The 12,383-nt window shown below is 41.3% G+C and overlaps 1 protein-coding gene across 4 annotated transcripts in view; it reads left to right on the top strand.

The window, feature by feature from the left end:
• Positions 1–12,383, top strand: part of LOC139119221 (carbohydrate sulfotransferase 11-like) — a 233,798-nt gene that overhangs the window by 211,527 nt on the left and 9,888 nt on the right. Inside the window, exon 1 of one of the 4 annotated variants that reach the window (XM_070682922.1) lies at positions 685–873. The exons of 1 other annotated variant lie outside the window; for it this stretch is intronic. The gene's annotated coding sequence lies outside the window, so the exon portion shown is untranslated. Of the gene's footprint in view, positions 1–684; positions 874–4,646; positions 4,762–12,383 lie in introns of those variants that run through there. 2 more of the 4 variants (XM_070682914.1, XM_070682905.1) reach the window with 2 other exon arrangements.

Genomic DNA, 12,383 nt, shown 5'->3' with positions numbered 1-12,383 from the left:
AAAAGCGGTGCATATTGACGAGAACAGACAGATTTAAGAAGCAATTAGGAACTTGCTTCATTATTAATAATAAAACACCCTCTTTTTGAGAAAACGGGCACTGGAAAGGCATATGTAGGCTATGGCGGTCGGCCTGATTCTCCTGGCATTTGAAATTGAATGAAACAGGAACTTCCCCTATAAAAGCCGGATTATCGTAAATCTACGCAAATGTGAAAAAGCCACGCTACTGATCGGACGTGCCGTGTTTGGTCCCAGAATCCCATGATTTTGCAATGTTTCAGGCGTTCATTGTCATTGAATCTTGCATATGATGTCTATGAATATACAGCGACTCGGACTAAACTTGAGTTGAAAATAAACTGAAAAAATGTTCCGGCTTTTTGGTCGAATATATGCATGGTCACCCATTCATTCAGTATCTTTCAACATGTAAATTAATATAAGTAGTATCTGGCATCAAACAAAATTCATGAAAAATGGCCGTCTTTGTCCCTTAAGGAGTTTCGGTTTGTGTGTGCTTTTTTTGGGGGGGGGGGGGGGAGGAGCTGATACCCCAATTAAAGATTTACGTTTCTAGTGCGTCAACTCTGGGGATCGGCAACCCCTATTAAACATAATACACGTGTTTGGGCGTGGAGTCATCTAGGGTCACACCAAGCGCGATCTCCCGCCACAATAGGAGTTCCTCATTCAGAACTCGTTCTGGAACTGGAGTTGCAACGGATTATGATTTGGCGATGTCCCGTCGTTCCAATTTAAACTAATCCCGTAAGCACCGGACTTATGGTCGGTATTCTCAGAGAAAACAATGTTCCGGAAAGGAATTTTAATTTAAGAAGTGAGTTTTTAAAATGAATGCGGGAAAAGAAGGTAGTGCTGAGACTGAGTTCAGTTGATTGCACACTGGCATACAAAAGCAGGTCACTCACTTGGCTTGACTGTTTTGTACCGGATGCTCTATAAAATGCGGGCAGCAGATTCAGAGCAACAAATGTTCACATGGTCAGTTCATGGTTTTGGCAGTCACATGCATGGAGCTTCAAGTTTCATTGTGTATCATTCCAGAGAAAATTTCTTGCGTTCATTTTGATAAAGCTGCGTTTGATATTTTTATCGTCCGCCATGTCTTTCATTCGTGTATACCTTCCACGTGTCCTGGATTTTGATTTTGCAACAAAAGGACACAAAGTTGTACTGAACTTTGAAAGGCAAGATAACTCTACTCTAGCTGAGGAATTACAGCTAGGCCAAACGACGCGTGCTAGCTTCAGCTAAAATTCAGCATTTTCGCATTTTAAAAAAATATATCTTCTCAAAACGGAATTACACATGTGACGAGTGCAATGTGATGACGTCGGAGTTGTGGTTATATTTTCTATGCTAAGGGAGCCGTCATTATTTACGGCCTGGGGGTTGGAGGAATGTGGAGGATTACTCAAAAATTGAAACTCAATAAAGGGGGTTCCTCAAAATTTGGAGAGGAAGAAGGACGTAACTCAATTTTTGTGCGAAATAAATTGAAACTCCTCTCAGATTGCACCATTCCACATATCAATTTCTCAATTTTTTAGGCGAAAGGGGGAACACCCCTCTCGTGCTCTCCACTTGGGTATTCTACCAGTTTTACTAGTAAAATGACAAATCGAAAGTACATCTCAGATTGCACCAGACTGCACCATTGCATACATCAATTTCTCAATTTTTTTCACAGGATCTGGGACAAAACTTGAACTATTGTGAATTAATCCTTTAATATGACAGAGACATATATTTTCATTCACTTCAATTCAATAACCGTAACGACATTTAACCATACCATAATCAGGCTTTTCATTGGAAGCTCCAGCTGGAGAAATGACACAAGAAGGTAACAGATTTTCCATACCTGCATTTTCTTTGGTTTTCAGTCTCTGGCAAACTGAGAACTTTTTTACAAAACGTATTGCCATTGTTTGGTCGTTGAATATTGTGATTCAAACACTGATCATGCAAAGAATGTAATAAAAATATCAGTGTTCAATGTAATTTTCAAACAATTTTACTGATAGCAAAATGAAACACCTCTCAGATTGCAACTTTACACACATCAATTTCTCGAAATTTTCGATACGAGAGTGGGTACCCCCTAGTGCTCTTCCCCTGGGGTGTTCTAACAGTTTTGCTTAATAAAAAAAAGAAATTAAAAACACCTCTCAGATTGCTTCAGACTGCACCATTGCACACATCAATTTCTCAAATTTTCCATGCAAGATAGGGGACAGCAGCTCCCTCCGTCACACTGTCCCTAGCGTGTTCTCCCCCTGTCCTTTCAAATTATGTCCACCAGTCAGATATCCTAGTGAAAACTCTGTCGTAATACCCATCCAAATGAAACAATACTATATGGTTCGATACTGGTTACGGCGTACATATCTATACATGTACTTTTATGTCAATTTGAATTTCATTTTGTTGCTTTCAGCTTTTTCAACCGTCATGAGATAACCGATGATAATCTAGCAGGGTACATCAGAATTTGAAAAGTCTTTACTATTGCTGTATTTATGAAAATTTTACAAATACATGTATCGTATTAACTTTTCTAAGTGAGAGGGGTCAGTCAAAATTTCTGAGTTAGGGGATTACTCAAATTCATCATAGTAAACAAGGGGGGGGGGGTTACTCGAAATTTCGATGTTTCCAATGAAATTCCTCCGTACCCCCAGGCCGTAAATAATGACGGCTCCCTAAAGTTTATTTTAGACAATAATGACCATACGTAGGGTAGATCGACGAGAGACAATCTAATGTATGATGATGATGTCTTCCAATACCCTTCACCAGTTAAATGGACTTGCCTCTTTCCGACCGCAAATTAACAAAATCACCGTTTCCTTTAGAAACGCGCTCACGAATCAAGTGTTTTCTGTAGTGATTTCTCGATTCGTTCCGTCAAATCAGAGTACACTGGTCGCGACGCAAGATTTATACTGAGATAACTCTTGACAATTTTCTTCCGTTGAAACTTTCCTCGTTGAATGACTCACAGTCAATCTATTTTTGATCAGGCTCTGCATAATAAAATGGCTTCTCATCATGTGCCATGGGAAACTATGTACCGCGACATGTGTATAGAGCAACCGTGTTTTACATATGTATACAAAAAGGCACTATTTACAGGGTAAACAGTGCAGTGTTACATCCGCAATTTACAAGTTCCTCTTAGGCCAAGAAAAATAAAAAGTTCGTTTCTCATCCTAGACATATCGCAAAAATGATTCGATGACGCAGACTTTTTTTCTCTCATTTCTATTTATTCTTCAACCAACAAGAACGCGAAAAAACATGGAAAAAAAACATAGAGGAATTAACGCTGAGATAAATGCACAGTGTTGCTTAGTATTTTTGTATAGCAACAATTCTGTGGTTTGACTTTTAGTGCAGCAATGTACAGTTATGACAGCTGAATATAACATGGGTACTGTTCTGAATGGAATTTTAGTGTCAGTTACTTTGTTTACAGTTCTCTTTTACACAGCACTGTGTTTGCACTATCGTCGCGTATTTTTGCGTTTATTTTTTTTTCATTTTATTTCCTCATGAGCAGAAAAAAGGTTGGCGCGGCGGGTCTGAATTGACGCGCGCGAGGATGTCATGAGAAACAAACTTGAGAAATTCTTGGCCTTAGCAAACGATATCATGGGTTGAATAACACGACAGTATTGCAAAGCTACGTACGTTTAAAGCTTTCTATTCTATATAGTAGGTAGTGATACTGATGTCGCATTTTGAACATATTGAATGTGTGGTTCATTCAATCATTTCAATTCTTATTCAATTTATTGTTTTCTCATAAATATATTTATCTATTAATTAATTAATTTTTGTTCATTTGTTACTTGCTTGACTCTTGTGTCTTTTGTTGGGATAAATATATTACAGAAATAAATAACACGGCCTATGATAGTTATGGATAAGCTAGTTTACCGGAAGTGATTGAGGTAGTATGTACCTCGAAAATGAGACTTACACTTTTGCTCTCACTCTCTCCTCAACGAATATTTCAACCATTCTAATCAGCAAATCAATAAAAAAATCAGGGTCAAGGCGCAAATATCGGTAGTAGAAAAACAAATTACTGGTAATATTACCGATATTTGAAATCCAAAATGGCCGCAATCTCTGTGTTACTAATTCTATGGGGAAAATAGAAATTTTCAACGTTCGAAAACCGAAGGAGGTGAAGTTATCTTCTTACTTCAAGGGCTTTAAAATGAGCCACGACAAGTGGGAGATCAGAAAAGAATACTAACAATGTGACAGTCCAAATATTTGTCCCCGAGAGCATCCTATCTCATTTTTTGTCAGCAGACACCACTGATAAAAGTGATATAGTGCTCACTCCACATTTATTGCCTTAACGAATTAAACCTTTCCATTAAAATTGCAAAACAATAGGATGAAAGCACACAAATTATGTTTTGATAGAACTCGGAGTATTAACTTGCCACATCAATGTTTGTGACAATCCGCTGGTTCCCTGTAATATCGCTACAATCAAGCAGTCTAGCCGGCTATACCGGCTATGTACGTATGATCTGAGTGTTCAAATTGAAAGGACGTACCGTAATTTGCATAATCCAATAAGGATGAAGCCTCGTTCTGGATGTAAACAAGCAATATGGGGGAATATATGTCGGGCAAGGCTGGTCTTGACTGAAAATGAGCTCGAAGGGTCATATATGTGATTATTTCATGCAAATTTGTACAGCTTACGAGGTAATGTACACTATTAAGAGTAATTCCATCATATCTAGCCATGATATAGATAAATACTTTGATGAGAGTGACAACCGAATTCGTGCGTTGTGATGACGGTTAACGGTTTATACATCTCAGCTGTGTGCTGTTTTTAGATCGTGACCCACAAGACACTGATAGAGGTCTTGAACAAAATAATAATTGTTGCGTCAAACCACTTGCCATCGACCATCACTTGTGACAAGTTTCGGACATTTCTGACCGTGCGCATATATTTGCGGCATGATTTTATGATGCCGTGTATGCGCTGCATAGCGTTCAAGGCCAATGGTAATTGGTATGGGCCAATGGTAAGCACAGGCGCTTGTGAATCGATACATGACGGACGCTGTGCGGTATGCATTAGAGAAGTCTGAGAAATAGGAAGTTGGAACCGAATATCAGCTGTACGCTGCATATGATTTGCCTCAAAAAAGCCACAATATGTTCAATAAACCACCATCGATGGCTTCCAATCCATCTCAGAATTCATACCTGCTATCCTCTTTGCATCAAAAACAATCTTATGTGCATTTTGGGTGCAATTTCTGACAGGACCAGTGCTTTCAACATTAAACTACAACTTTCTCACAACAGCAGCGGGTGGTTTGAAAGTAGCGGCGCTGTGATTGGCTATTTACTGTCTGTCCACGATCGTTTGAAACATTTATATTTACACGTAAGGTATCGCAGGGTGGGCGCAGGTTCACCCATTGTACCACCCACTTCTGTCGTTAGAAAGTCACTGTTTCATCTTGAAAGTGAGGATCCAGTCGGAAATGAATCGCGCCAAAAAATGCACAGAAGATGGATTTTGACGCAAAGTCGATAGCAGGTATGAATTCGGAGATGTATTGAAATCCATCGATGCTGATTTATTGAATAAATTGAGGCTTTTTTGAGGGAAATCTCTTTCCGAGCTCGGCGATACGTGCGGCCATTGCATTTCCCAACTTCCTACTTTTCTAATGCCATACCACACACGTGTATCGATTCCCAAGCGACTGTGACCACAAAACATATACATCGTACGATGTTATGGAAGGTCTGCAGTGTGATGAAACTCGCCTTTACCCTGTAGGCTACCACACTCAGTCAACATTGACGAGATGAAACATGACAACTGAACAGTGATATATTTACTAAAGTGGTTTATTCATTTATAGAAGCGAACGGTAGATGTACAAGCTGTAGACTACCTTAAACCAAAGAAAGAAGACCACAAATTTAAAATCGTAGTCTGGACTAAACATCAACAAGTTGTAAACTACCCGTAACTAGTGAAAAGGAAATCTGACAACTTTTAATCTACGAAATACTATGGATCTTGAAACGGGTCAGTAAAATCAGACGTGAGAATGTCCTATCACCACACCCTTAGGCCTACACATACTTCTGACAGATACAGTCGACAATGACAATCTACGGCATAAAGAGATGTGAGCTCGCCCAGTGCCCGCATCGGTGATCTCGGCCAGTTCGCGAGGTCGTGCACTTTCACAAGCATAGGATGATCGCATTCACATCATTCTTTGTCAGCATATGTTTAAACGCCATGCCAGTTTGAAATGTTGGTTCCGTTCTACACCTTCGTTTGTGGTACGGTAAAATTCAGAATAACAGCTCGCAGCGGTCAACCTAGTCTGGCAGAGACCCTGCGATTCGCGTTCTTCCCTGTTGGAACACGCGCGCGCCTTCAGAGACGGGACGCGAATCCCGGGGTCTGGACGTTCTTGCAAGCGACCGGTCGGATTTCTGCCTGATCCGGGTACTTTATAGAACCCCACACATCAGTTAATCAAAACAAAAATGACAGGTGGCATAGCCAAATAAAATTAAAATGAAAATAAAAACATACCGCGTATATAGGTCTACCAGCTACTAGTATTATTCTCTCCGCCCAGCTAGACAGGTTTTTCTTTTGACGTCACTACCCTTATGAATATTCATATACTTGCAAGAACCGACAGTCGCTGTGTCTGGCAGCGCGTGCTCACAACTGCACAGCCTTCGAATGCAGGCCCATCGCGGCGCGCACAAACAAGGCGCAGCGACTGTGGAGAGTCTACGGTCACCCTGAACACATATACTGCCCGTTTCTGCGATCGCGCGCGTACAATCTAGAGGTAGCATTAAAAATCCTAGTTTACATGTCAAGCTAGTTGTTGTCATCGAACGCGAATCTCAATATACCACCACAGTCGTTTGGAGAGCTATTCAGCGCTGGGACTATTCGCCCCATAGACGAGTGTACAGAAGCGAGAAATACCCCAAGTCTGGAAACAGAATGGCTATAAAAACCACGCCATGTCACATTCCGTGTCCGATTTCACGGTGAAAATTAGCAAGTTCATCTATCATGCAACCGTCGATCGTTCCCTATCATTCTAAAAGTTCATACCTGATACTTTATCTGATTCAAAAACGCTCGTTTCGTGTGATTTTCGGCCGAATTCGACGGACACCTCGCCAAAACTGGGGGTGAGCAACATTCCGGTCACCTCACAGTGGACGTTGGGCACCTCCACTTTACTGACGTCAGCGCCGCGTACCCTTGAGGGGTGACTGGAAGGTTGTTCATGCCTTATGTTTTGGCGACGTATCTTCTGAACTCAGCCGAAAATCACATGAAAATTCATACCTGATACTTCATCTGCTTACAAAATGCTCATTTCCTGTGATTTTCGGCCGAGTTCGAGAGACACCTGGCCAAACATAAGCGTGAGCAACATTCCAGTCATCCCTCATGGGTAGGCGGCGCCAACGTCAGTAAAGTGGAGGTACCCAAGAGGTGACCGGAATGTTGCTCACCCCCAGGTTTTGGCGAGGTGTCCGTCGAATTCGGCCGAAAATCACACGAAACGAGCGTTTTTGAATCAGATAAAGTATCAGGTATGAAATTTTAGAATGATAGGGAACGATCGACGGTTGCATGATAGATGAACTTGCTAATTTTCACAGTGAAATCGGACACGGAATGTGACATGGCGTGGTTTTTATAGCCATTCTGTTTCCAGACTTGGGGTATTTCTCGCTTCTGTATACTCGTCTATGGGCGAATAGTCCCAGCGCTGAATAGCTCTCCAAACGACTGTGATACCACACTGCTGTGCGGCCGATTGAACACGTGGATTTGTTTGTACCCCGATCACGTGATTTCTTGGGCGTACTGAGTATATCCTCTCTTTGGTATTCATTCATCCCTGTTGTTCGTGATCTTGGTGTTACATTTGATGCATCAGGATCTATGTCAGCTCATATCGTGAATTTATGGAATCCGCATCATTTGCTTTATGGAAAATTGGAAAAATCTGCAATCTTCTCGATACATGTTTCACAGAAAAATGAGTTCATGCTTTTACTAGCTATAGCCTACATCGAGATATTGATTACTATGGAAGACCGGTCACGACATGCGACATGCGACCTGCGACTTCAAAACTGCGACCTGCGTCCTGCGAGTTTGAAACATGCGACCTGCGACTTCGGCATTTAGACCAAGGTGTAGGCCTAACCTGCGACTTCACAACAGCGACCTGCGTCCTGCGTGTTTGTCAACTGCGATATCAGTCTTGATTTGTTCGCACCATTGCTCTGAACACGAGCCTGAAATACACGAGGGACACCATTGCACTATATTAAAACAGCCGGTTTACCGCATTCTCGCGACCAGAGCATAATTTCGCACCGCTGGCCTACGCAAAAATCGGCCAGCGAAAGAATTCAACCAGCGATAGAAGTGCATGAAGCTGTGACGGTAGAGAATTCCACAAACGAAGAGCACAAATTTATTTTCCTTCTTACGAAAGGCAAACTGATCTGAAATAATGCAATAGCAATAGGGTTTTAAACGTCTACATCAGTGTTTAATAGTTTCTGGAACTTTTCTGCCTACATGATCTAAAATATTATATACACACAAAAATAATATATACATATTATAGTATGTACATATTAGGCATAAAGACTGAAAGTAGGATTGTAGTAGGGTTTAATTATGTCCTGTTTTACAGTTTTAACTCGCGTTATCTATAAAGAAAGTCGGTCACTGGCTATTCATGGTTAGCAAATATGTTTGCACTTCTATCAATATCAGTATTTATTACTTTGCATATGTTATTTGTGTAGACAAATGTAGTCCGAAGTTAACCAGTAAGAATATTTTTTATTTTTCCAACTGAACAAAAGTTGGATCAATTCGATTTTTTACGAAAAGTAAAAATGAAATTAGACGAAAAGATGGCAACATCCGATGATCAATCACTGGAGAATTGGAACAAAACTGGAAATGTTAGAAAATGAACGACAATAACTGAAAATTCGAATGTTTGCAATGACACTGACGCAGTTATGATACAGGGGGACAATGAATTAAACAGACAGCTAGATGGTTATACCACAGTGAAATGAGGATAAATACCAGAGATATCTAAAATCAAAAGGTTTGTCGATAACATAAGGAAAGAAGCGAGGTAAGGCAGACGAAGAATATCTAAAATAATTTGAAATTATAAATGCCTAGATCACGTAGCATATTATTTTCCATGCATTAACACGTACTGTCAACATTTCCGTCATAAAATTATCTCTCCAGATGAAATGAGTGAACTGGTGTGTACATGAATTGAGTTTTGCCAGACTTGGTGAACGCTTTACCAAAGCGAAGGCAATGGCTTATTAATTGATCGATGTTGAACGTTAAATCTCCTTTCCACGTTTTACCCTTTGAGCGCTGTAATTTTCTCCCACCAAAATTTTAGTGCAAAATTTTACCAATTGTATGAATTTTCTGTAATTTTTTGATAATTTGGGACCAAATCGACATCACATTTCATTGGCTACAGGTTTTTCCCAAAATTTTTTGCAAAAATTGGAGAAAAAAATTGACAGGGGTTTATTATATAAAGGGGACAAAAATAGACTTTGGCGCTCAAAGGATTAAATTTCACGCAAGACGCCTCCAATCTAATACTGAGGAAAACACCATGAAACGTTACGTGTTGTTGTCGCATGTCGCAGTTGTGAAGTCGCAGGTCGCAGTTTGACAAACACGCAGGTCGCTGTTGTGAAGTCGCAGGTTACACCTAGGTCTAAATGCCGAAGTCGCAGGTCGCATGTTTCAAACTCGCAGGACGCAGGTCGCAGTTTTGAAGTCGCAGGTCGCATGTCGCATGTCGTGACCGGTCTTCCATACCAATCTAATACTGAGGAAAACACCATGAAACGTTACGTGTTGTTGTCGCATGTCGCAGTTGTGAAGTCGCAGGTCGCAGTTTGACAAACACGCAGGTCGCTGTTGTGAAGTCGCAGGTTACACCTAGGTCTAATGCCGAAGTCGCAGGTCGCATGTTTCAAACTCGCAGGACGCAGGTCGCAGTTTTTGAAGTCGCAGGGTCGCATGTCGCATGTCGTGACCGGTCTTCCATAGATTACTGTAACAGTTTTACTGTTTGGTCTTCCAAGTAGGTACCGTTCAGTTTTTACGGCCGGGGGGGGGCCGGCAAAATCCAGGGGGGGGGTCATCAAAATTTGGAATCCGCAAAGGGGGGGTCATCGCTTTTTCACTGGTAAGAAAGGGGGGGGTCACCACATTTTCATAAACATAATACCAACAATAAAGTTCATTTTATGCCATTGCCATGATCGACCCTCTTTACCGGCGGGCCGCCTTCGGCGGCCCACAACAATAATATACATTATGTATTACCCATGACCCTCTTAACAGGCAGACGCCTTTGGCGGCCCACTCCAATTAGGTTTACTTCATGCAATGGCCATGATCACCCTCTTTACCGGCGGGCCGCCTGCGGCGGCCAACTCCAAATACCCCACGGCAATCTTAATGGCCGTGCGCCTTCAGCAGCCCTGTCCAGTAAAGTCTACTTTATGCAATAGCCATGATCGACCCTCTTTACCGTGGTACCGGTGGCCCACTAGAATAAAGTTGACTTTACGTAATGGCCCATGACCCTCTTAACCGGAGGGCTGCCTTTGGCGAACCACTCCAATAAAGTTTACTTTATACAATGTCCATGGACATGAGTTGTCTATTGAAATGAAGTTAAAAATTGCCTTACAGTCGTCCTAATTAACAGACGTTTCAATGGATGTGGCTGAGAAGTTTGTGCACTGGCATCTCTGCTACACGAATAAAGTGCGCGGCGTACCGGAGTTCAAATCCAAACCATGCGGGTAAATTTGACGTATGGGTTTTAGTTATTTTTAAGCGGGGGGGGGGGGGGGGGGGTCATCAATTTTTTCGTCTGACAAAGGGGGGGTCATCTTTTTTCACGAAAAATGCAGGGGGGGGTCTATATTTTTTTGAACACCGACGACAAGATTTTGCCGGCCCCCCCACCAGCCGTAAAAATGAACGCTCCCTTATCAAATCGGGAAGTTACGACTTATTCAAAATTCAGCTGTACGTCTCGTGTCAATGAAGAAAAACGGATTCTATTCAACCAGTGCTAAGCAGTTTTCACAGGCTATCCATTAAGATAGCAGAGTGTAAAATTTTGTGCTGAACATACAATATGCTTTACACGATATGGCGCCACAGGAATACATACGTACAGGATGCGTTCGTAATCTAGGGCGCACTCTTCGATCGACTGAGGGCGCAGTCATCGGTTTACACGTACGAGCCATCGACGTGACTCTGTTTTATGGAGATAGATCATTTTCCGTCTGTGCTCCGTGGCTGTGGAACAGGCCGCCGCCTAAACTCCGATGTGTTGATAATTTGAAATGTTTTAAGTCTCATTTAAAAACTTACTTTTTTATAAAGTTACTTGTGAGATTTTTAACTATATTCATTATTCTATTTTTATAACTGGAATGTAAGGCGCAGGTTAGATGGCTATTTACATGGAAGGCGATTTTTAAGAAATAAATATTACTACTATTATTATTATCTCTTTGTTCTATCATTTGTGGTCTGTGGGGGCGCGCGGTCAACAACTTAGAGACCCTCCAGCTAGGTTAAAATTTTCCACGCCGCGCTACAATCTGTAAGCTTATGTGGAGATGGACGACTCTCCGTAGAAGGTTGGTTGCTCAATGTTTACTTCACTGTCCATATTTTCTTGTGAAAAGTTATCATTTTAAATTATCAAGGCTTGAACTTGTTTTATCATTGTCTGATTTGAGTATCGATTCTTACCATTGACCGACCAGTTTTATGTACAGGATAAAGCCCGAGTACGAGGGCTCTTCTGGTATATAAGTCCAACCCAACGATAAAATGTCGAGGCCGCAGGCCGAGACATTTTATCGTAGGGTTGGACTTTATATACCAAAGAGCCCGAGTACGAGGGTTTTATCCGACTTAAAAACTATCGCCCCTAACTGATATATTTTCGTTTTCAATGTGTTTACCTCAACCGTCCCTTTGTCAATGTAACATGTTTAGGTTATGAATTAAAACTTTTATTTGTGAAATAGCCTTCCAATGTAATGGAACATCCTATAAATGCCCTAGGGCACATTATATAAATGCCCTGGGGCACAGCAGATTTTGTGTTGCAGCTGGTTTCCGCTGTGTTACCAAATTTGAATATTAAAACGTACCAGATGTCTACAGAATATGACATGTTCACTTT

The sequence above is a fragment of the Ptychodera flava genome, chromosome 2 (genome assembly GCF_041260155.1).
Source record: "Ptychodera flava strain L36383 chromosome 2, AS_Pfla_20210202, whole genome shotgun sequence".
Lineage (NCBI taxonomy): Eukaryota > Metazoa > Hemichordata > Enteropneusta > Ptychoderidae > Ptychodera > Ptychodera flava.
This window is presented reverse-complemented; position numbering and strand designations above follow the sequence as displayed.